We start from the raw sequence: 19198 nt of genomic DNA, 5'->3' as shown, positions 1-19198 counted from the left end.
GATCTAAAGTACTCTCTATCTAGGTCAGCGTTGAATCCAGCCTAGGTCACTAATAACAGAGACTTGTTTGCCAGATGTGTGTTCAGGGGCTGAGAGAAATGAGAGGGTGTTCTGAGATACAGACATATCTGAATCTGAGTCTGATTCGTCTCCTTTCGGGGTAGGCTTTAGTTCTGACTTCCTGGATGGAGCTGTCACTGAAGGAAATCTTTCTGTATAAGGTGGATCTCTGCACCAGTGGTTCTTTATCCAAAGATTACAGAGTGTAATTGACTTTCCAGGACTTTAAAGAAAACATAGTGTCTAGAGTAAACTAAAACACAGGAAATTTTTTCATACATGGGAGATGAGTATCAATTATTATAACTTTTTTATGGATAAATTGGACCGTATATCAAAAAACACTTTCAATTTGCAAAGCATTTGCCCAGCATTCCACTTTAAGGAATTTATTCTAAGAAAGTAATCAAGGATGTGCCTTAAGATCTTAGTAATATTTTTTCAAAAATAGAGCAATGAACTAATCTTATTGCACAACAATAGGGCTTTTTTTTTTAAGTGATGGTACAATAGAATACCTTCAGCCATTCAAAACAATATTATAGATATATTTATTGACACAGAAAGATGTCTGTGACACATTGCTAAGTGGTAAGAAGCTGGTTATAAAATAGTCTGACCCCACTTCCGCTTTTCAAAAGCTTTTTACACGCCTATGCATACACATACATACATGTTTATGTGCCTAGAAAAATATATGGAAAGTTAGTCACAGTTATTTCTGGGTAATAGAGTAACAGGCAATTTTTCTTTCCTTTTTAGTTTCTCTATTTTCTACATAATAAACAAGCATTTATTTTTATGTTTTTTATTGAAAGGTGTTTTAAAACAAATTAGGAGCTTTTCTGGAGGATTCTATGTAGTGGCCGAAAGGACAGTGGAGGTGTGATCCATGGAAGAGGAGGTCTGCCAAGGGAATGGGTAACCCAGACTCTGTTCTCTTCATGGGAGATGTCCTTCCAGGGAGGTCAGCCCCAAAGCCGCATGGAACGATGTTGTGTGGAATCGAGCCGCCTCTGGTCCTCCCACAGCAACACACAGACGCCTGTGCTCTTCAGAACGGTCTCACGCCGCGCACACCGGAGCCAGGGCTTGGAGCGGGCAGTGCCTCGGCAGGAACAAAACCCAGGCCGCCTGTCCCTTTCTTTAAGTTCTTCTTGGCTTATCCTCACGCTCAATAACTTAAACATGAACTTTCCTAATCCCTCAAGAGAGTTCTTTGAAAACATGAAAGGAACCTATATAACCATCGAGAGAGGACAGGGCTGGCCAAGGCAGTTTCTGTTGAGTTTTCTTGCTTTCAGATGTTGCCTCCTTTCAACAGATGTCTCGGCACTGGGGGAGCCCCGCTCTGAGCTGATGCTCCTTTGTCTCCTTGACCCTCTGAGGTCTGCAGTAAGTGCCCTCCCATTGTTTTTGCAGACACGTGTCCCCAACAAAAGCAGGTATAGCAGCAAACCAGGGATGAGTAAGTCTGCCCCGAACGCTAACATCAGCTCAAAAGGCAAGCAAGCTGGAAGCGCATCCTAGGATTTCAAGCCTCCTGGGTGAGAGCAGGGCTGCAGTGATGCACAGTTTGCCATGTGATGAGCTCCTGGGCCCCTGCCTGGCCAGCTTTGGAGTTCGGAAGACATATATGTTCAGAGGTGACCATGCTTAGAGTGGAGAGGCCCTGAGAGACCCACGGCCTTCCCTAGGCCCATCCACCTACCCATCTTGGTGCTTCACAGAAAGGGGCTCTGTGACCCCACAGGGCTGAATTCGAAAGACTTTGGAGGCCAATGGCATAGCTGACAGAGATGCTTTGGGTGACACAAACTCTTGGAATTCTATTACTGAAGTGGAAGTAACACAAACCCAGGGAAGCTGTACGGATTCAATGAGACAACTGGCCAGAAGGAGAGGTTCCTGTAGAAAGTCAGTGGTACTTGTGATGACAAAGAACTCCCTGAGTCCTACCCTCTCTGATGGCTGATCATCAGTCCCAATGTCAGCTCCCCTGGTCCGAGCTGCACGACAGCTCCCTGGAACAAAGACCTCATTTGCCAGCCTCTCCTGCAGGTCATGAGAATATGTTCTGACCAGGGGGATATATGTGGGAGAGTCGAGTGCAGCCTCCGTTAGCAGAAGGAGGGGTCCTTCACCCCTTCCTCCATCTCCTGGGCCGGAATCTAGATTTGATTAAGGCTGAGGCCTAAATGAGTCAAATCATCACATTGGCCCATGACCCGAGGATTAGACTGAAAATCCCAAACAATAGTGGTTTAAATACCACAGAAGTTTCTTTGCCTTCTGTAAATGAATCCAGAGGTAGGGAGTCCGGGGCTGGTGTGGTGGCTCTGTGAGGTCGTCAGGGACCCAGGCTCCTCTGTTTGGTTTTGGATTTCCGGTCTAATCCTAACTTCAGTATCATTCATGCCAATCCCACGTTGCTTTGTTCTGGTCTCACCGATCAGCACCTTCCCACCCTGATGGGAGCCGTTCACATGTGTGAGATCTCCTCATGGACGCCTCCCCCAACTCACAACGTCTTCTGTCACACTGTCCCCCACTGACCTGCCCCCCTGTTGTCTCTAGGAAGTCACCGCCCACCCTGAAGGGTGTCCCGGCTGGTTGGAGGAACAAAGCTCTTCTGTGGATGCCCACCGCAAGGAGACCCAAGAGTCACTGAATCTATTTGAACATCAAAGGAAGATTATGTTTATTAAAGAGGAAGTAAGTCCATCTCCGGGGTGTGGGGGGAGGCAACATTATTTGAAAAGCTTTAAACTGCAACATTTCTGAGACATTTTTAAAGATCCAGAAAGATCTGCTTGTAAACTTTTAGAAATGACTTTTTTTTTCCCCTTTCAACAGAAGATTTATTTTAGTCTCTCATTTCCTGTTTCTCTCTGTTTATTTTATGATAAGGAATCCTGATAGGATGAGAGAAGCTCGTTCTGAACTAATTTTCTAAAGATTTTTGTTTCTGACAGTGTTTTGTAACAAAAAGTCATTTTCTTGCCTTCTTCTATGACTCCTTTGAGGTGGCTTATTCTTTGGTAGGAGTCACGTAGGTTTTTTGTTTTTGTTTTTTTTTATCAGTTGTTGCTGGTTTGTTGAGTTTTTGTGTGTGTGGTAAAATAATACATAAACTTTACCATTCTAACCATTTTTTAAGTGTACGCTTACCGGCATTCAGTATATTGACGTGATTGTACAACCATCACCATCATCCATCTTGAGAACTTTTTCATTTTCCCAGACTGAAAATAATACCATTAAATAATAGCTTCCCCCTCCTCCCTCCCCTCAGCCCTTGGCCACCCCTGTTCTACTTTCTGTCTCTATGAATTTGACTCCTCTAGGAACCTCATGTAAGTGGAATCATGCAGTATTTGTCCTTTAGTGTCTGGCTTATTTCACTTAGCATAATGCCTTCAAGGGTCATCCACAATGTAGCATGTGTCAGAATTTCATTTCTTTGTATGGCTGAATAATATTTTATGTATATACTGCAGTTCATTTGTCCATTCATCTGTGAGGAGCAGTTGGGTTGCTTCCACCTTCGGGCTGTTGTGAATAATGCTGCCGTGAACATGGGTGTACAGATACCTGTTTGACATCATGTTTTCACTTTCACTGGTTATGTACCCAGGAGTGGAATTGCTGAATCATATGGTAATTCTATGTTTAACTTTTTTTGTGGCATCATCTTACTGTTAGGGATTGTTTCAGAGTTAGAGCAGGATGGTATTTTTTTTCAGTAGTGGGTAGAACAATGGTTTCAAAACTGGATTATGCATCAGAATCACCTGGGAACTCTGTGTTTTTGTTTTGGGGAAGGTAATTAAATTGCTTGATTGATTGATTTATAATGGAAGTACTGGGGATTGAACTCAGGACCTCGTGCATGCTAAGCTCACACCCTACCATTGAGCTATATGCTCCCCACTGAGAACTCTTAAATACAAATTCCTGAATGCCCCACTCTCCAAGACTATTAAACAAGATTATCTAGGGGAGGATCCTGGAATCTGGAATTTAACAAGTTTCTGGTGACACTCATCTGTGGCATGGACTTTGGGGCCAACAGGGTGAGTGGGAGGGCTCCAGCTACCCAGGGAATGTGCCCTCCATAGGGAGACGAGCTTTGTTAGACACCGGGTCCCCCTCAACCTACATCTCCATGTATGGTAGGAGCTTCTTGTTGGAAAGTGAAGGAGTAAGGAAAGCTATCTCAGCTTCCTCCTGAGGAACCAGAATAATAGCTCTCATTGTTCAGGGTTCCCAGCTGCTCAGTGACCTGGGTGTCCTTGTTAATCTCTCAGGAGGGGCAGGGAGTTTTTTAACGCACATTTCCTGAGACATTTTGTGATTGGCCCTGTTTTTCACTGTCCAGTGTCGAAGACTCCCATTTGACAGGGCCTTGAGTGATGCCTTCTCAGAGGCAGGTGGTTGGGCTTCCTTCCACCCAGCCTATGGGAGCCTCTAATGGGGATTCCTGGTTCAGTGGGTTGTGGCCAGGGTGTCAGGGTCACTTGGCACAAAGCCTGGCAACTCTGTGCAGGAAGGAACATCTGTTTGGCCTCTCTCCCAAAAGCATGTACTTCCAAGAATGTCCATAAAGGTCTGCAGATCCTCCAGGGCAGGCACCAGAATTTTTTTAAATTAGGATTTAAAAAAAAATTTTATAGTTTGGAATAAAGTCATTCATATTGAGTTTAGAAAGTTTAGAAACTATAGGAAGATGGAGGAAGGGAGGGAGGAAGAAAAATCACTCCTTATTCCCACTCCCCAGAGTCGACCATTTTTAGTGAATTTCCTTTTTGTCTTTTTTCTTTGCATAGTTTCTTGTTTGCTCGCTGATCATTATATCATAAGTATTTCCCCATGTTATTATAAGCTCATAAACACAGTATTATAAACAAACAACAAGTGCATTTTTTTTTCTCCATTGAAAATAATACAGCAATGAACATCTTTAGACAGAAGGCCCCTTACAAATTGTCTCCTTGGGACAGAGTCCCAGAAATGGGTTACTAAGTTAAAGCCATGACTGTATTAAGGCCTTTGACATGTATCTAACTTATGAAAAGATTGTGTACCAAATTGCAGAGCCATTAGCAAAATATAAAAATGGGCACCATTACCTAGATTCTAGCTAAGTGCTTGACAGCTGTAGGTAACTTGGCACCCAAGGGACCTTTGTCAATGTCTACAGGCATTTTTAGTTTTCACAGTGGGAGAGATACTCCTGTCATCTGTTGGGTGGAGGCCAAGGATGCTGCTAAGCATCCTACAGTGCATGTTACAGCCTCACACAACAGAGAATCATCTAGCCCAGATGGTGCCAAGGTGGAGAAACTCTAATCTGTAACCATCACTTGGATCACAACCCTTTTCAGAGAGAAAAATACAGAATCTTATTGGGCCCACTTGTCAACTGCTGTTGTTTCTGTTCGTGTCATACGATGTCAACAGTGAAAACTGGTCTAACGCCAGCTCAACATGTCCTTGTCCAGGATTGGAAGCCTGCTCCAGAATCAGGTTTCCTCTTGACCAACCCAGGGCACCACTTGAAACACCTCTTCCCCTGGGGCCTTGAGAGTTCTTACCAGTCAACTGCCAGTGTCTCAGTCCAGACCACTGTCACCCATCAGAAATGTTCAAATATAATTACACTTCAAAAAGGGGGGTCCATATGCTCTGATTTTGAGAAATTTTCTGTAGATTTTCCCACACATCACCCCATTCCAAACCCACAGTATCCTCTGTGCATTACACCAAAACCCTAGGACTTTGAGGACACAACTTCAAAACCACCAGTCTGGTCCGTGGTAGAGACAGCTAACTCTCCTCAACATCTCTTCTCCCTTTCTTCCACTGGTAATAGGATTCGCGACTTGTAGTTGGTCAATGACTTCTCAAAATAAACACCATTTCCCAGGCTCTCTTGCAGCTATCCAATGGCTTCTATGTGGAAATGCTGAATGTGATGTCTGGTAGTGCCACTGGAGAGAGGCAACATGCCCTTTTTCACTGATGGCAGAAATGTGGACTTGCTGGCTTGATCTAGAACAGCCATCCTAGACAAGGAGGCAGAAGTCAAGTTGGGAGGGTGGCAGAGCAAGGAGAGAGAAGAGTCCTTGATGCTCATGGAGTTACTGCTCTAGCCCTGTGCTCTCTGTGCCAGGCTTCAATATGGAGAGAGAATAACCCCATGTTTAATTTAAGCTTCTGTTCGCTTGGTCTCTGTTACAGCTGAACCTAATCCTAACTGACACATAATCCAACTCCTTTATTTGAAAGATACACACAGAAGCCTGAATGGGTTATGTCAGGCTCAGTTCACGGTGCCTTTTCTGTCGGCTGTCTGGGAGTTGGCTGAATGAGATTTTTAAAATGTGGGAATCATTTAAGGGAAATGGAATACTGTGGGATACCTTCTGAGATTGCTAACGTAAAAGAAGACAAGAGACTTGAATGTGGAGGAAAGCAAAGGTTTCAGAACGTATGAGATGAAAGAGCACAGTCAGGCAAGGGAAAATGAAACATCAGCCTCCTTTTGCAGGGTTAGATCTGCTGAATCCGGGAGTAGTTACAACTCTAACGACACCCTTGGTGATGTAATGATCCAACTTTAGCTGTTGGCGTGTCTGACTGCAGACGCTGTTTATAGAGCAGCGTAATTAGTAGATACTTCATGGAAGTGATTGTTGCTGGGTCAATTATTCTGTGATGGATTAGATGGATCAAGGTACTGCTCTGGAAGGAGAATCAACCTCTCTTTTTTCCCCATCAGGATAAGTGAGCACTCCTTACTTGTTATATTTATCCCCTTGGTTTCGTTTCACTCACAAAGGGAATAAATGCCCCTTCTGAAATATGCAGATTTATTTCCCCTACGGTCTAGCAGGTGAAGAAAAAAAATCAGCATCCCATTGAATTAGAAGAAAGCCATGTCTGCACATTGCCTAAGCAACCAGTTACTCAGGGCAATTCCACTGAAACAGCCATCGATTCTGTGAAAAATCCCTCAGCCTGGTTACGTGACATCCCACAGCCTTCTGTTTGCCCTTCCCAGCTTGAGCAACTGAATTTCTCATTTCCTACTGCCTGTGTTGGCTTTCTAAAGACCATGCTGCAGGTGGAGCTTTGATTTTACAGAAGTTATCTATCTTTAAAACTCTTGTCTTCAAAAGTCACTAGGACTTTGCTCACGATTATCAGAAACTTCTCTGCAGAAATGAGGTTCGTTTGCCCAGTGGAGCTTGGAGGATCAGCTGAAACCCAGTCCCTAGGGTGAGTAGGAACAATGTGAAAGATGATCATGAATTGGCAATTTCCATTTTCTTCTTTCCAGGGCCCTGAAGATGGTTTTTCTTGGCTCTGGGACTAAATGGAGCGAACACCTGGTCCAGATTTGCTTTCATCCTTCTTCTCTAAGCAACTCATTCCTGATGGAAAATATGCTGACACCACGTAGGCCCACACCAAAGAGAAGGAAATGCTTGCGTTTATTCTGTCTCTTTGATTTCATTTGTGCCTCCTGAAGGTGAGGTCAGCCCAGACAAGCCTCATCCGGTACTTCATGGCATGGAAAACGGTTTGGCCTGGCTGACTGCACGATGATCACAGTGCAACAGGACCCTGGCCGCAGCCTGTGAAGCAGGGTGCTGTGTTTCTGAAGACAGTTTGCGTTGCAAAAGAGCAACTCAGAGCTGCACCGAGATTCAACCTCCAAAACATGGGGGTGACCAGCCCTGTGTACACCTGCTCTTCAAGGTGGAGTTATGCTTCTCATCTGTAACTGACCGACTTGCATTCTGCCTCAGTCCCGCCCGTTCCAACTTTGAGTGAGCTGCTGCATCCTGATCCTCTCTGCTGTTTTCATCCTGCATTCATCCAGTGGCGTGCTGGAGTCAGCCTGACTGGCTCAAGAAAGCAATTGTGCATAGCTCTTCCCAATGTCACGTCAGATAACATGATGTTGGTAGCCTGAAATCAGTCACGGTAAGGGTAACTACACCACAGACGTCAGCAAATCCTACAAGTAGGGCTCTATCTACCCCCAGAGAGCCAGTTGCTAAACATTTACCACCACGCAACTGAGTTTACCCCCTTTCAAAAGTTAAGTCAAATAAGGTGGTAGAGTGCGTGCTTAGCATGCACGAGGTCCTGGGTTCAATCCCCAGTACCTCCATTACAAAATAAATATATAACATATATATTTATATATATGCACCTAATTCCCCCCCTCAAAACAAACCCCCCTAAAAGATGATCAGTTTTATTTTGATAAATGTTTAGCTCTATCTGCAGCCTTAGGAAAAAAAGAATATCAGTCCTGGGCAAAATTGTTATACGTGCCCTATGTCCCTCAACACACGTTTTCTTCAGAACAGGTTCCTCCAAATTGGTCCCCCTCCCCTCCTGCCTGACTCTGATCCACCTCCAAGCCAGCCTCAGCGAGGCTGGACCACCTGGAACTTTCCTGACCTTTCTCCCCATCAAACTGTGCCCAACGAATGTTCCATTTACCTATGCCAGCCTGATAAACACATTCTAACTGGGTACTGCTCCCTATTTTATTTCTCTTAGATGAATGTATTTTTAACACAAGGCTTTCAATGTCTTAGCTCCAAGAATTAGGGGAATTTCAGTCCCTTTGGCAAGGCTAGCAAATGCTGTACTTTCCACTCAATTTTGCTGTGCATCGAAAACTGCTCTAAGAAAAAAAAAATCTGTTTTTTAAAAAAAAATGGGATTATGGTTATGGAGGAAATTGTCTCTGTAGTTTAAAGACATATTTAGGGATGAAATGCTATAATGGCTGTAATTTTCTTTAAAAATACTTCAGAAGAAAAATGGAGCAAATGTGGGAAAAATGTTAACAGTTAAATCTGAAGGATGGCTACAGGGAGGTTCGTGCTACTATTCTCTGTTCCCGCCTGTCTGTCTGAAGTTTTCCACAATACTAATTTTGAGAGAACTTCTAGCTGTGGAAGACTGACGTTTGGTCAGTCTTGAGTAGAAGTGCTCATGTTAGTCCCCTAAAATCTGGGTCTGTGTTACTCACAAAGTTGTCAACCTGTTGGGTTGTTAGGATCACAGTAAAAGCCTGTGCCAGCACACGGTCCATCCTGCAGGGTTGGCAGTCGGCCTTGTGTTCCCACGGGGCTCAGCTCAGGCTCCAGATTCTGCAGTGGGCGGGGTGAGGAGGTGACTGACCAGCAGGCATTTTGGCCTTTCCCAGTTCAGCTGGAAGCAGTTGAGCACAGTACACATTTCATTATCACACTTTTATGCTTTTTGTAACTGTACGGACTAACTGAAAAGAGCTGTTTTGCGTTAACCCTCATCAGAACAATCCCTACCCCATTCTGTTCAGTTTAACGTTTGAGGTCCCACTAACTGCGTTTGGCACAGTTTTACTCTTCCCTGAGCAGCAAGTCCCATGTCATCAAAATAATATTTTAAATATATGAATATATATTTTCTTGGAGTCACACCTTTTGTTTCTGAGTGGTCTGCAGTGAAAAGCCTGTTGAATCTTTGTTCACCTCAGCACCATGTCTGGCCCCCACATCTGTCATTGGATAACTTCTATGAATGTCTCGAAGTGCTCATGTTCCCATGAACTTCTAGGGAGACTGATTCAGTGGAAAAGAAAGACTTCTGGGCTCACCTATGAAAGCTACGTCTCGGCTCCAACAGGTAAGGGAGGCTACTTCCACTTACCTCCTTGCAGAAGAGATGAAGCATTCCCCAAGCAGGTGTTCTCAGCTTCTAGGTGTCTCAGCATATGAGGTAGACATTTCCAGCATGGCCCCTTGTTGACAGGCACGTTTTTGTGATTAAGGTCAGGTACATCCTGCACACAGGGCCTGACTCAAGCTAGTCGATGGTTTTCATCTTGCTCCCAGAGACACGTGGTTAAAATGCATACACGTATTTTTGGTTTCCCTACACAAATCAAACTTAATTGAACTGGGAAGAGCCCTGGATGAAGGAATCTAGAAAAAGCTGGGTTTGAAGCTCTCCCCGTCCACTAGTAGGCTACTAGCCCCAGTTCAAGTGTCAACAAAATCATCAAAGGCAAATGGGAGCAGAGCCTTGGTCCCTTCACTGAAAACCTCCTACAATGGGATGTGGGTGTCTCAAATTCCTCAGGAATCCCTGCAGATCATGCCCATAACCTCCTTGCTGACTCAGCCCTCCCTGCACAGCCTCGTTTTGTACTTACCTCTCAGACTCTAAGACCCTAGCAGCCCTGGATTGCCCCTGGTGTTTCCAGCCCTTAATGTGGGACCGCCAGTGAGCCAAAGTCCCATATCTCATCCTCTTCCCCTTGACCAGCTATTGATTCAGAGCTTCCTCCTCCTCTCCTGCTGTGGCCTAATGATTTGAAGAGAATGACAGAGCTGAGACAGGATGATCTGTGGTCTTGGCCACCCCATGGAACCTTGGCTTCATTTCATAATGAGATTAATAAAAGCTATCTTGTATCTGCCTCGCAGGGCCGTTGTGAGGATCAAAAGAAGGAAAGTCAACCCCAATCTGACTGTAAAGTCCAATACATGTGTTCCTTGTTATCTATTTTTATCTAATTTAATTTTTAATGGTATACAGTATGTTGAGTAACTCTCCAAATAGCCAGTGTTGTGATTCGTTTTCTCCTCTAGAAAAAAGAAAAGGTTTAATGCAGTATTTTCTACCCAGAAAAGTTTTAAATGAGGGGGGTCATTGTCCTCAGATACATCTCTTGAAATGCTCCCAAGGAGAGGATGCTTGGGCCTGCCCCGGTGTGTGGCCCTTAGAATGTTCCTGCTCTAGTCAGTAGCTGCAGATCCAGTTCCTGTTCATTTGGGAATTCCTGACCTTGAATTTTCACTGGCTTTGATTTTCTATTGGCCTTCATGGCTTCCTTCCTTCCTCCCTCCGTGGCTTCCTAAGCTTTTGTGATGTCCAAACCTTCGGCACACAGGGCTGCTGATGCACCTTTGGTGCAGCAAGCTGTTGGGTGCTTATTTTAGAAGTCAACACAATCGGATATTATTTTAAAGATCTTCTAGAAACCCCTTGGGAACAGATTCTGTCCATTTCTGTCCTGATGTCTTGAACAGAAAATTTCCAGTTCTTCCTAATTCTCCATGTATTACTGTTCCATATCTGTTCCAGGTTCAACTGTCAACTAAAGTATCCAAGGCAAATGGACCCTTCACCGCTTTCTTCACAACAGAATATGGGCTCAGATATTCTGAACCAATTACATTTTTGGCAACACCATCAAAGCTCAACCTAAAATTGTCTTGGGAGAGCTGAAATAAGGGCAAAACCCTGGAGAACTATTATGAAAGCACTGACGGTCAAGGGGATACATTTTAATACCCCCAGCAAAGCTTCCTCTTGGGTTAGTTCTGAGCCAAATGAATCATGGCTGTATTGGATTTCCAGCTGAATCGATTTCCCCATGTGAGTATGGCAGTCCTCTGAGAGACATCAACCAACAGGAAGGATCCCATGAATGAGGGCCAAGGTAGCTCTTCACCCTGCTGGCCAATGAGGGGCTCCCTAAGGTGAGAGCACATCCTGAACAAGATCTGGAAAAATCTATAGTCCCTAATATTTGGTCATCTTGTCCCTGACACAAGATGAGATTCCAGCTGGCGAAGTCAACCTTGGAATTTCCATTTGTGAAATATTGGTGATCACAAATCTTCACCTCCCTCCTGAAAGGTGAGTTATTTTAAATATATTGAAGTATATTTGATTTACAGTGTTGTGTTAGTTTCTGCTGTACAACATAGTGATTCAGTTATAATTATATAAATTCTTTTTCATTATAGGTTATTACAAGATATTGAATATAGTTCCCTGTGCTATACAGTAGGTCCTTGTTTATCTCTTCTGTACACAGTAGTTTGTATCTGCTAATCCCAAACTCCAAATTTATCCCTCCCCCTGTTTCTCCTTTGTTTTGTTTTCTATGTCTGTGAGTCTGTTGCTGTTTTGTAAATAAATTCACTTATGTCATTTTTTTAGATTCCACATATAAGTGATATCATATAATATTTGTCTGTCTCTGTCTGACTTACTTCACATAGCATGAATATTTCTAGGCCCATCTATGTTGCTGCAAATGGCATTATTTCATTCTTTTTTATGGCTGAGTAGTATTCCAGTGTGTGTGTATGTGTGTGTGTGTGTGTGTGTTTGCTTTGATGAAAGGTGAGATTTTGAAATCCTTATTAACTCTTACATGTGGGGAGTGCTCAGATATAACATTTTCTGTGTCTACCTCCATTCTCTCATAAAACCTCACCTCACTCCCATGAGGATAGGGCAAGTAATATCAGTCCCATTTTAGGGTTGAACAAACTGAGTTCTGGAGAGTTTGAAGGGGTTCCCTCAAGATCCTACTATTGGTCAATGACAGAATGATGTCTCAGCCCACATGTGTTTAAGTTTCACTCATTCTCTGTTCACTTAGCAGGTTCTTAACCTAGTATCTTTTGTCTGGCTTTAGGAGCTTGCCTAGGAAAATGTATATGGATGTGCATTTTTCTAGAAGGAGGGTCCAAAGCTGCCATGGGATTTTCAAAGAGATGCAAGACTCAAAAATTATTAAGAACATGTTTCTTAAGAACACTCTGCCTGTTTTGTCTGGCATAGAGCAGGTGTTCAATATTTGCATGCTGAACTGAATTGAGGATAAGTTGCGGGTGGGGAGGTGGGCCTCAGAAAGATAAACTCTCTTTATCCAGAAGACCCCTCGGTGAGGAATGAGCCCTGTGCTACCACAGCTGAGCTCCTGGCTGTGGTGACTCAGAGAATGCATGGAGAGGTTGGGGAGCAGGCTAGGAAAATTTCATGGTGGAAGGATAGCCTGGAACCCAGGACCAACCCAACTCACTGGAAAGGACACATCCCTAAAGAAGTCTATAGAGAAACAACTGCTGAAAGAGAGAAGTTCCTGCCTCTCTCCTGGTTGCAGAGTGTAGTGGCCAGTTAAGAGGTTCCTGGGTCTTCTCTGGATGAATGGCCCCTCTAGGACTTATCAGTAAAAAAATGAAACCTTATTGAGAAGATTCCCTTCATCAGTCTGCCCAAGACTCACTACGCAGTAAGACGGAGAGGAGGGCTGAGCTTCTCAGCCTTACACAAAGACAAAAAATGAATAGGAGTCTTTGGCAAAGGAACTGAAACAAATGAGGAGATCAAGGAGCATGACTGTCAAGCCAGGTGTCATCCTGGCAACTGGACCAGTTTTTGATGCCCTCATTGGGGCACCTTAAAGAACTAGACCAGTACCATGCTTTGGCATCCATTCAGAGGCCTGAAGTAAAGTCAGGACATCTTAATCCTAACAACAGAATATGACAGCCCTTCTAGGCTAGCAGGACGCGTGCTGTTAGAATGTGTAAAACCCAGTTAACTCAGGCAGTCAGAAACAAGTGTAACCCCCCTCCCAAGTCAGTCTTCCAGTTTGGGATATTTTTGGTCTTTGTGTTTAACAGGATGTGTTTAGAGGAGAGATTTCCATGGCCACTGAATACAGAGAAACTTGGTGCCCCAAAAAAGAATGAGGGGAAATAAGAGTCCACGTGTGTGTCCCACAGTAAACAATGAGGCCGGAAGCGTCCATCTGGAATGCAGTCAAAAAACATGACTGCCTGCTGAAATGCTGATGTACCACAGCTCTGGAAATGCAGCAACTCCTTAATGCAACTTTGCCGGACAGCAGTATGAAAGAATGGGGGTGTGGGAATGAGTCAAATGGGGGGAAAAGTTGGGAACAAGAATTTTTAGCAGCCAAATAGTGTGTATGTGTGCATGGGACAGAGACAGAGAGGAGAGAGGAGAGAAGCCCAGCTTCTGTTGTTGGAAATGCTCTAAGTTTAAAATTCAGCCCACAACCCATCCCATTCCCTTTCAGTAGAGTCCTGGCACTAGACTCGGGCTGTGGAAGCTTTTTGAGGGACCCCGAGTTTAATTAGCATGGGAAGAAATACATGATATGTTTCAAGATCCTTGAATGCTTCTTAATCAAGTTACAGGGAGGAGGAGAGGTTCAAGCACCAAGCTGGTATTATTTTAATTCACCTAGTGGAAAATTATCAAAGCATATTTCACATAATTAGGGTCAAGAATGGATTTGGCATCATTTAAGGCAAATGCCCCAAACACAAAGCCAATTCGGTTGGCATGATTTCTAGTCTTAAGAACAGCAAGTCTGGCAATGATTAACTAGGCAGGAGGAAACAGTAGAGGGACCACTGTTTGACCACCCTCTGCACAAACCAGGGCAAGGAATTATGGGACGGTGGCAATTAGCAGTCTGAGGGGCTCACTGGAACACAGCAGACTGTTGTGGGTAATGGCTTGTGCCTGGAACATCTCAGGAAATTTTATGAATGTTAATTTAATTGTGCAATAGGCCAGGAAAGTAAGTGGTCCCTGTTGTGCAAACATAAGGCATGCTGGGAGCTGGGCCTCCTTGAGGCTCACCCAGTGTCCTGGGGTGAGTCGACTCTAGATGCTGATGCTGTGAGATTTAAGAAGAGAAGACAAAGGAAAAAAAAAAAGAGAGAAGAAAAGAAAAAAGAAGTAAACCTGCATTATTGTCAACACAGCTGGTGAGCAGAAACTAGATCTGGAACAGAACCATGATGCTTAGCACAGATGCTTCCATTCAGGACCAAAAAAAAAAAAGAAAAAAAAATTTGTTCTGAGCCTTCAAGCTATTAGGCTGTGGCAAGAAAGGGCAGCCATGAAATCTCCAAACCCCTAAACCTCATGGCATTCTTAGACCATAAGCCTCCAGTGAGCCCAGCTCCCAGTGTGTGGAAGTCTGGGGTCCAAGTGTGGTCACATCTTAGCTTGCCGGGGGATGCTATGAAGCCAGAGCCCAGAGGTACCTATGGCCTCCTTGACATTGCTTTGCTTCCCCCTTAGGCTACTGCCAGTAGATGACTTGAGGTTAAGACCGGCCGGCTTGTCTCCAGGCACATTCCAAGGGGAGTACTGGGAGGCAAAGTACCACATTCTGTAATGGATGGCAGAGCACATCATGAGTGGATGGGAAAGCGAAGCCTCATAGACAGAGGTGACATAGAGTAGGAGAGACCCAGATAACAGTGGCTTAAAGAAGATGGAAGTTACTTCTGTCTCCTGTAATGACCTGGACATAAGCTGTCAGGGCAGGTATGATGGTTTATGATGGAGGGACCCAGGCTCCTTCAGTCTTGTTCTCTACTGTCCCTAGGGTGTTGCTCTCATCTAAATGGTCCAAGATGACTCCTCTCCACCATGTGTAATTTCTAGCAGCAAAGGAGAAGAGGAGGGCATGCCTCTACCCAATAAGGGAGCAGTCTGGATGTTCCACTCACATCCCATTGGCCAGGAGATAGTCATGTGACCACACTCAACTGCAAGGGAGATGGGGAAAAATTTTTTTCATGCTAAGAATTATATTTCTATGGAAGCAGGAGACAGCCAGTCCGAAGGAGTTGGGTGTGATGGCTGCCAAGGCTTTGGTTCCGTCTTAGAAGTCTCCCATCCCACTCTCCTCCATCATTTGCTCTCCTCTTCAAACATCGGCAAGCAATTTTTTTTCCTGGATGTAACTCCTTGTATTATGGTGACCACGTTCCACAATTACCTCCCTTAATACACTGGGGCTCCCCATAAATAAGAGGCGGCTCTAACATGTTTGGTGCTGTATGTGCTCAAAAATGCTAAATCATCTCAAACACACAAATCCAGATTCACTTTGTTCTGGAGGGTGGTGACATGGATACATGAATGTGTGAGAGAGCAAATATGCAAATGGACAGTGGCCAGACCATATGTGACAGGAGGACTCTGCCCCACACGAGAAGCCCGGGGAGCCAAACCACAGCCTCCGCAGCAAGGGGCCCAGAACAGAGTCAGAACTTGGTCAATAACTGCCAGCTTCCCTATTTTTGGCCACGCCCCCCTCCCACTGCCCCCACACTTGCTTCCAATTCAGTACCAAGCAGAGAAAAACAAGTCTCAGATTTGTTCCCCTAACCAATCATGTAGGATCCCCCTCTTCTGGTTACCTGCCTCCAGCTTCCTCGTGCCAATAAACTCCAGTCAGGGTACACCTGAAACCTTCCACTATGAAGCTTTCTCACTCCTCTGCCTGCCTGTGCTGACTCCCTGGCCACAGAAAAGCTCTGAATAAATAGCCTTTGCTCTTCTCATTTGGATGGTCATTGTTTACGTTCACACTGGCAAAAACTCACTGAGCTGAACATTTAAGACCGGAGCCCTTTATACTGTTGCCTGTATACACCTCGCCCATCACAAAAAGTAAAACCTTTACTTCGCTCAACCTTCTGAATAAAGAAAAAAATGAACAATACTAAGACAAGTGAAGGAAAAGCAAAGAATACGGTAAAATAAAGCAAGCACTGCCAGTTTCAATGGGAAATACACAAAACAAGAACTCGTTGCCAGTTTATCCGAGATGCCACAGGAGACTTAAGAATCGCTCCTTCATTTCATGAAAAGGCCAGAATCACTGTACTGCAAAGGAAGATGGAACAAAAACATACAGAGAAGTTGTACATCCAGAGTTTCTGGGACCCTGTCCCATTCCCTGGCATCTGCATGGGGGCTGAGGGAAGCAGACCAAGGCAGTGCTGACCCTAAGTATTAAAACAAATCCTTACGTGCACTGTGTTTTCTTCTTTCATGCCTTTACCCTAGTGACATATCTCTCTGAAGTGATCCATTTCATCTTAATATATGACTTGCTGTGGCCTCCCGGAGACCCACTAAAGGTGGTGGAATCATCTTCCATTCTGGTTCCCAAGAGTTCTCAGAATGGTGCAAGGAATGTTGTTCAGTTCTCTCTCAAGGGGCGGTGGAACATGTTATGCAAATTAAACCCAGACAATTAGAAAACAAATTATGTATATTAAACCCAGACGATTGGAAATAAAGAACTCCCCCACCAATCAACTGATTTTTTGGGGGGGGAATAATTAAATTCAGCCTATTTCTAGGAAAAAAACGGAACTTCCCCTCAGTGTTTTGGCTGATTTCGACCGAAGTTTTAAGGCATTAGATATTCAAAGAAATCAAATATAAAAAGTTAGAGTGAGGTTTATGTTTAGAATTAAGGTCAAGGCATCTCCAAAAGTCACAGAATCAACAATGCTGTTGAGACAATAACACAGGGCTTGTATATGTATGACTGAAACATGATGCCATGCACCAGAAATTGAAACAACATTGTAAACTGACTATGCTTCAATTAAGAAAAAACAAAACAAAACAAAACCCAGCTTGGAAGGGCTGTTCTTCCAGATTCCAAAGCTGAATTTCAAATATAAAGGATAGCCCTTCTTATCCTGTTCTCCAGCAAGAGTGAGGTCTGGCAGAATAAATCATGTATCAGTGACTTGACACCGAGCAAAGGATCCCTGGGGCTCCAAGCATCTAAACTCACCTTTATCACCAGGGCTGTAAAGAGATGATGGGTGAAGGAAAAGATAGCTACTAGCAGACGGTGGGTATGAGAGTCAACTAAATGATGTTAATCAATTGCAAACTAGAAGACAAGACATTAAATATGAATGCCAGCAACAACTAATTATACACCAGTCCTGTGTGCAGGACACGCTTCTCACCTTCCAGGCACAACATTACCTGCTAGGTGTCACCAAGCCCTTCTGTGCTTTCTTAATTAATCCCTGGCAGCTCTGGGAACGAGTTCTAATACCTCCCCCATTTAAAATCTGTCTGCAAATGTCCTCACACCACCCCTGCTCAGGATGCTCTCAGGTTCTCATCATTGAGGCCACAAATGTCGTTCACATCTCTCCCTGACTTTCCCATTTCTCTTGCTCTCCACTGGTCAGACCTTTGTGTGGCTCAGCTGGACTCTTGCCCTGGCCCCTGCTGGTGGTTCTGTGCCCCAGCCTTTCTCCTCTCCCGCTGACAAGCTGACCCCCAACTGCCTTCCAAACTCAACCACGTTCCCCAGCCTGGCATCCTGAGCCCTCCTCCTTCCAGCCCAGTCCTCAGCCTCCTCACTTCCCTGACAATCCTTCAGGCACTCTCTTGTCTGGCCTTATACTTTCTGTCTAGTACTGCTTCTTTTAAAACTATTTTTATTATGGAACAGAACATAAAAATCCCACTTACGGTATAGAAAGCGACAAAAGAACATCACTCCCACCTTAGCAACGTGAACAGACATAATCTACAAAATCACACATTTTCTTGAGCCCATCAGTGAGCTACGATCACCAGGACACCAGGTAAACTAATTCCTGTGCTGAGAAACCCCTTCAAGGAGATATAGAACAGAGGAACTGTTTCACATTTGGCTGATCATGGACAGAAGCAGTTGCCGTGGGCCACTTTAAAATATAGCACAAAACTATGAAAGTGCATGCAACAGACCTGTAGAGCTAAATGAATTGCTGGAGAATCTGTACAATCACCAACCAATTCAACAGATGGGCCATGACACTCTCCCCTCCTAAGAGGAATAACCACTGGTCTTTGTGGTAAAAACTCCCTTCCTTTTCTTTATCCTTTCAGGGCTAAATGTGAGCCTCTAATCCCCATAGTTTAGTTTGTCATTTTAAACCTTTATGAAAGATCGTCTTCATCCACCGGCTTCCTTTACTCTACACTGCCCGTGAGATGCCACCATGTTGCATGTTGCTACAATTTAGGTCCAAGCATCTTGGTTCCTGACTCCTCCCACCTAGAATACATGTCCCCTCACTGTCCCACGTAGTCCCCACATCCACTCACCCCATTATCCTCCATCCTTGGAATTCAATACAAATGCCCCTTCCTCCTCCTCCAAGAAACCCCCACCCTATAACCCCGTAGAGAAGCTGTCACACATCTGCCTGGAACTCCTCCAACCCTTGAGCTTCTCTCCCAGCTCCTTCACCTCCGTCACCCTGCACCGTGGTGACCTGTGCTACAATTTCAACCTGCTGTGGAATGTGTCCCCAAAGCCAAACTGCTGGACAATCTTACTTTTGTGGGATCCTGCAGGGTGCTTAGCACTCATCCAGAAACATGGTAGATGTTCAATGAATTAAGTCTGCCTGAATAAAACAAAAGTAGTGTGGACTCGTTGGGCCAGCACCTGGCA

The 19198-nt window shown here is 44.4% G+C and overlaps 1 long non-coding RNA gene across 3 annotated transcripts; it reads left to right on the top strand.

Moving 5' to 3' along the window:
* The first annotated feature begins 882 nt into the window (after positions 1-882).
* Positions 883-17399, top strand: LOC123614304 (uncharacterized). 3 transcript variants are annotated; one of them, XR_012500054.1, is made up of 4 exons: positions 883-2775; positions 7406-8055; positions 9611-9759; positions 11224-17399. It is a non-coding gene; the product is annotated as an uncharacterized LOC123614304 (long non-coding RNA). The 3 variants fall into 3 exon arrangements; XR_012500053.1 differs by having other exon boundaries at positions 7406-9759; positions 11224-11781; positions 11892-17399; XR_006721667.2 differs by having other exon boundaries at positions 7406-9759.
* Positions 17400-19198: the final 1799 nt, after the last annotated feature.

The sequence above is a fragment of the Camelus bactrianus genome, chromosome 17, assembly GCF_048773025.1.
Source record: "Camelus bactrianus isolate YW-2024 breed Bactrian camel chromosome 17, ASM4877302v1, whole genome shotgun sequence".
In the NCBI taxonomy this organism is placed as follows: domain Eukaryota; kingdom Metazoa; phylum Chordata; class Mammalia; order Artiodactyla; family Camelidae; genus Camelus; species Camelus bactrianus.
This window is presented reverse-complemented; position numbering and strand designations above follow the sequence as displayed.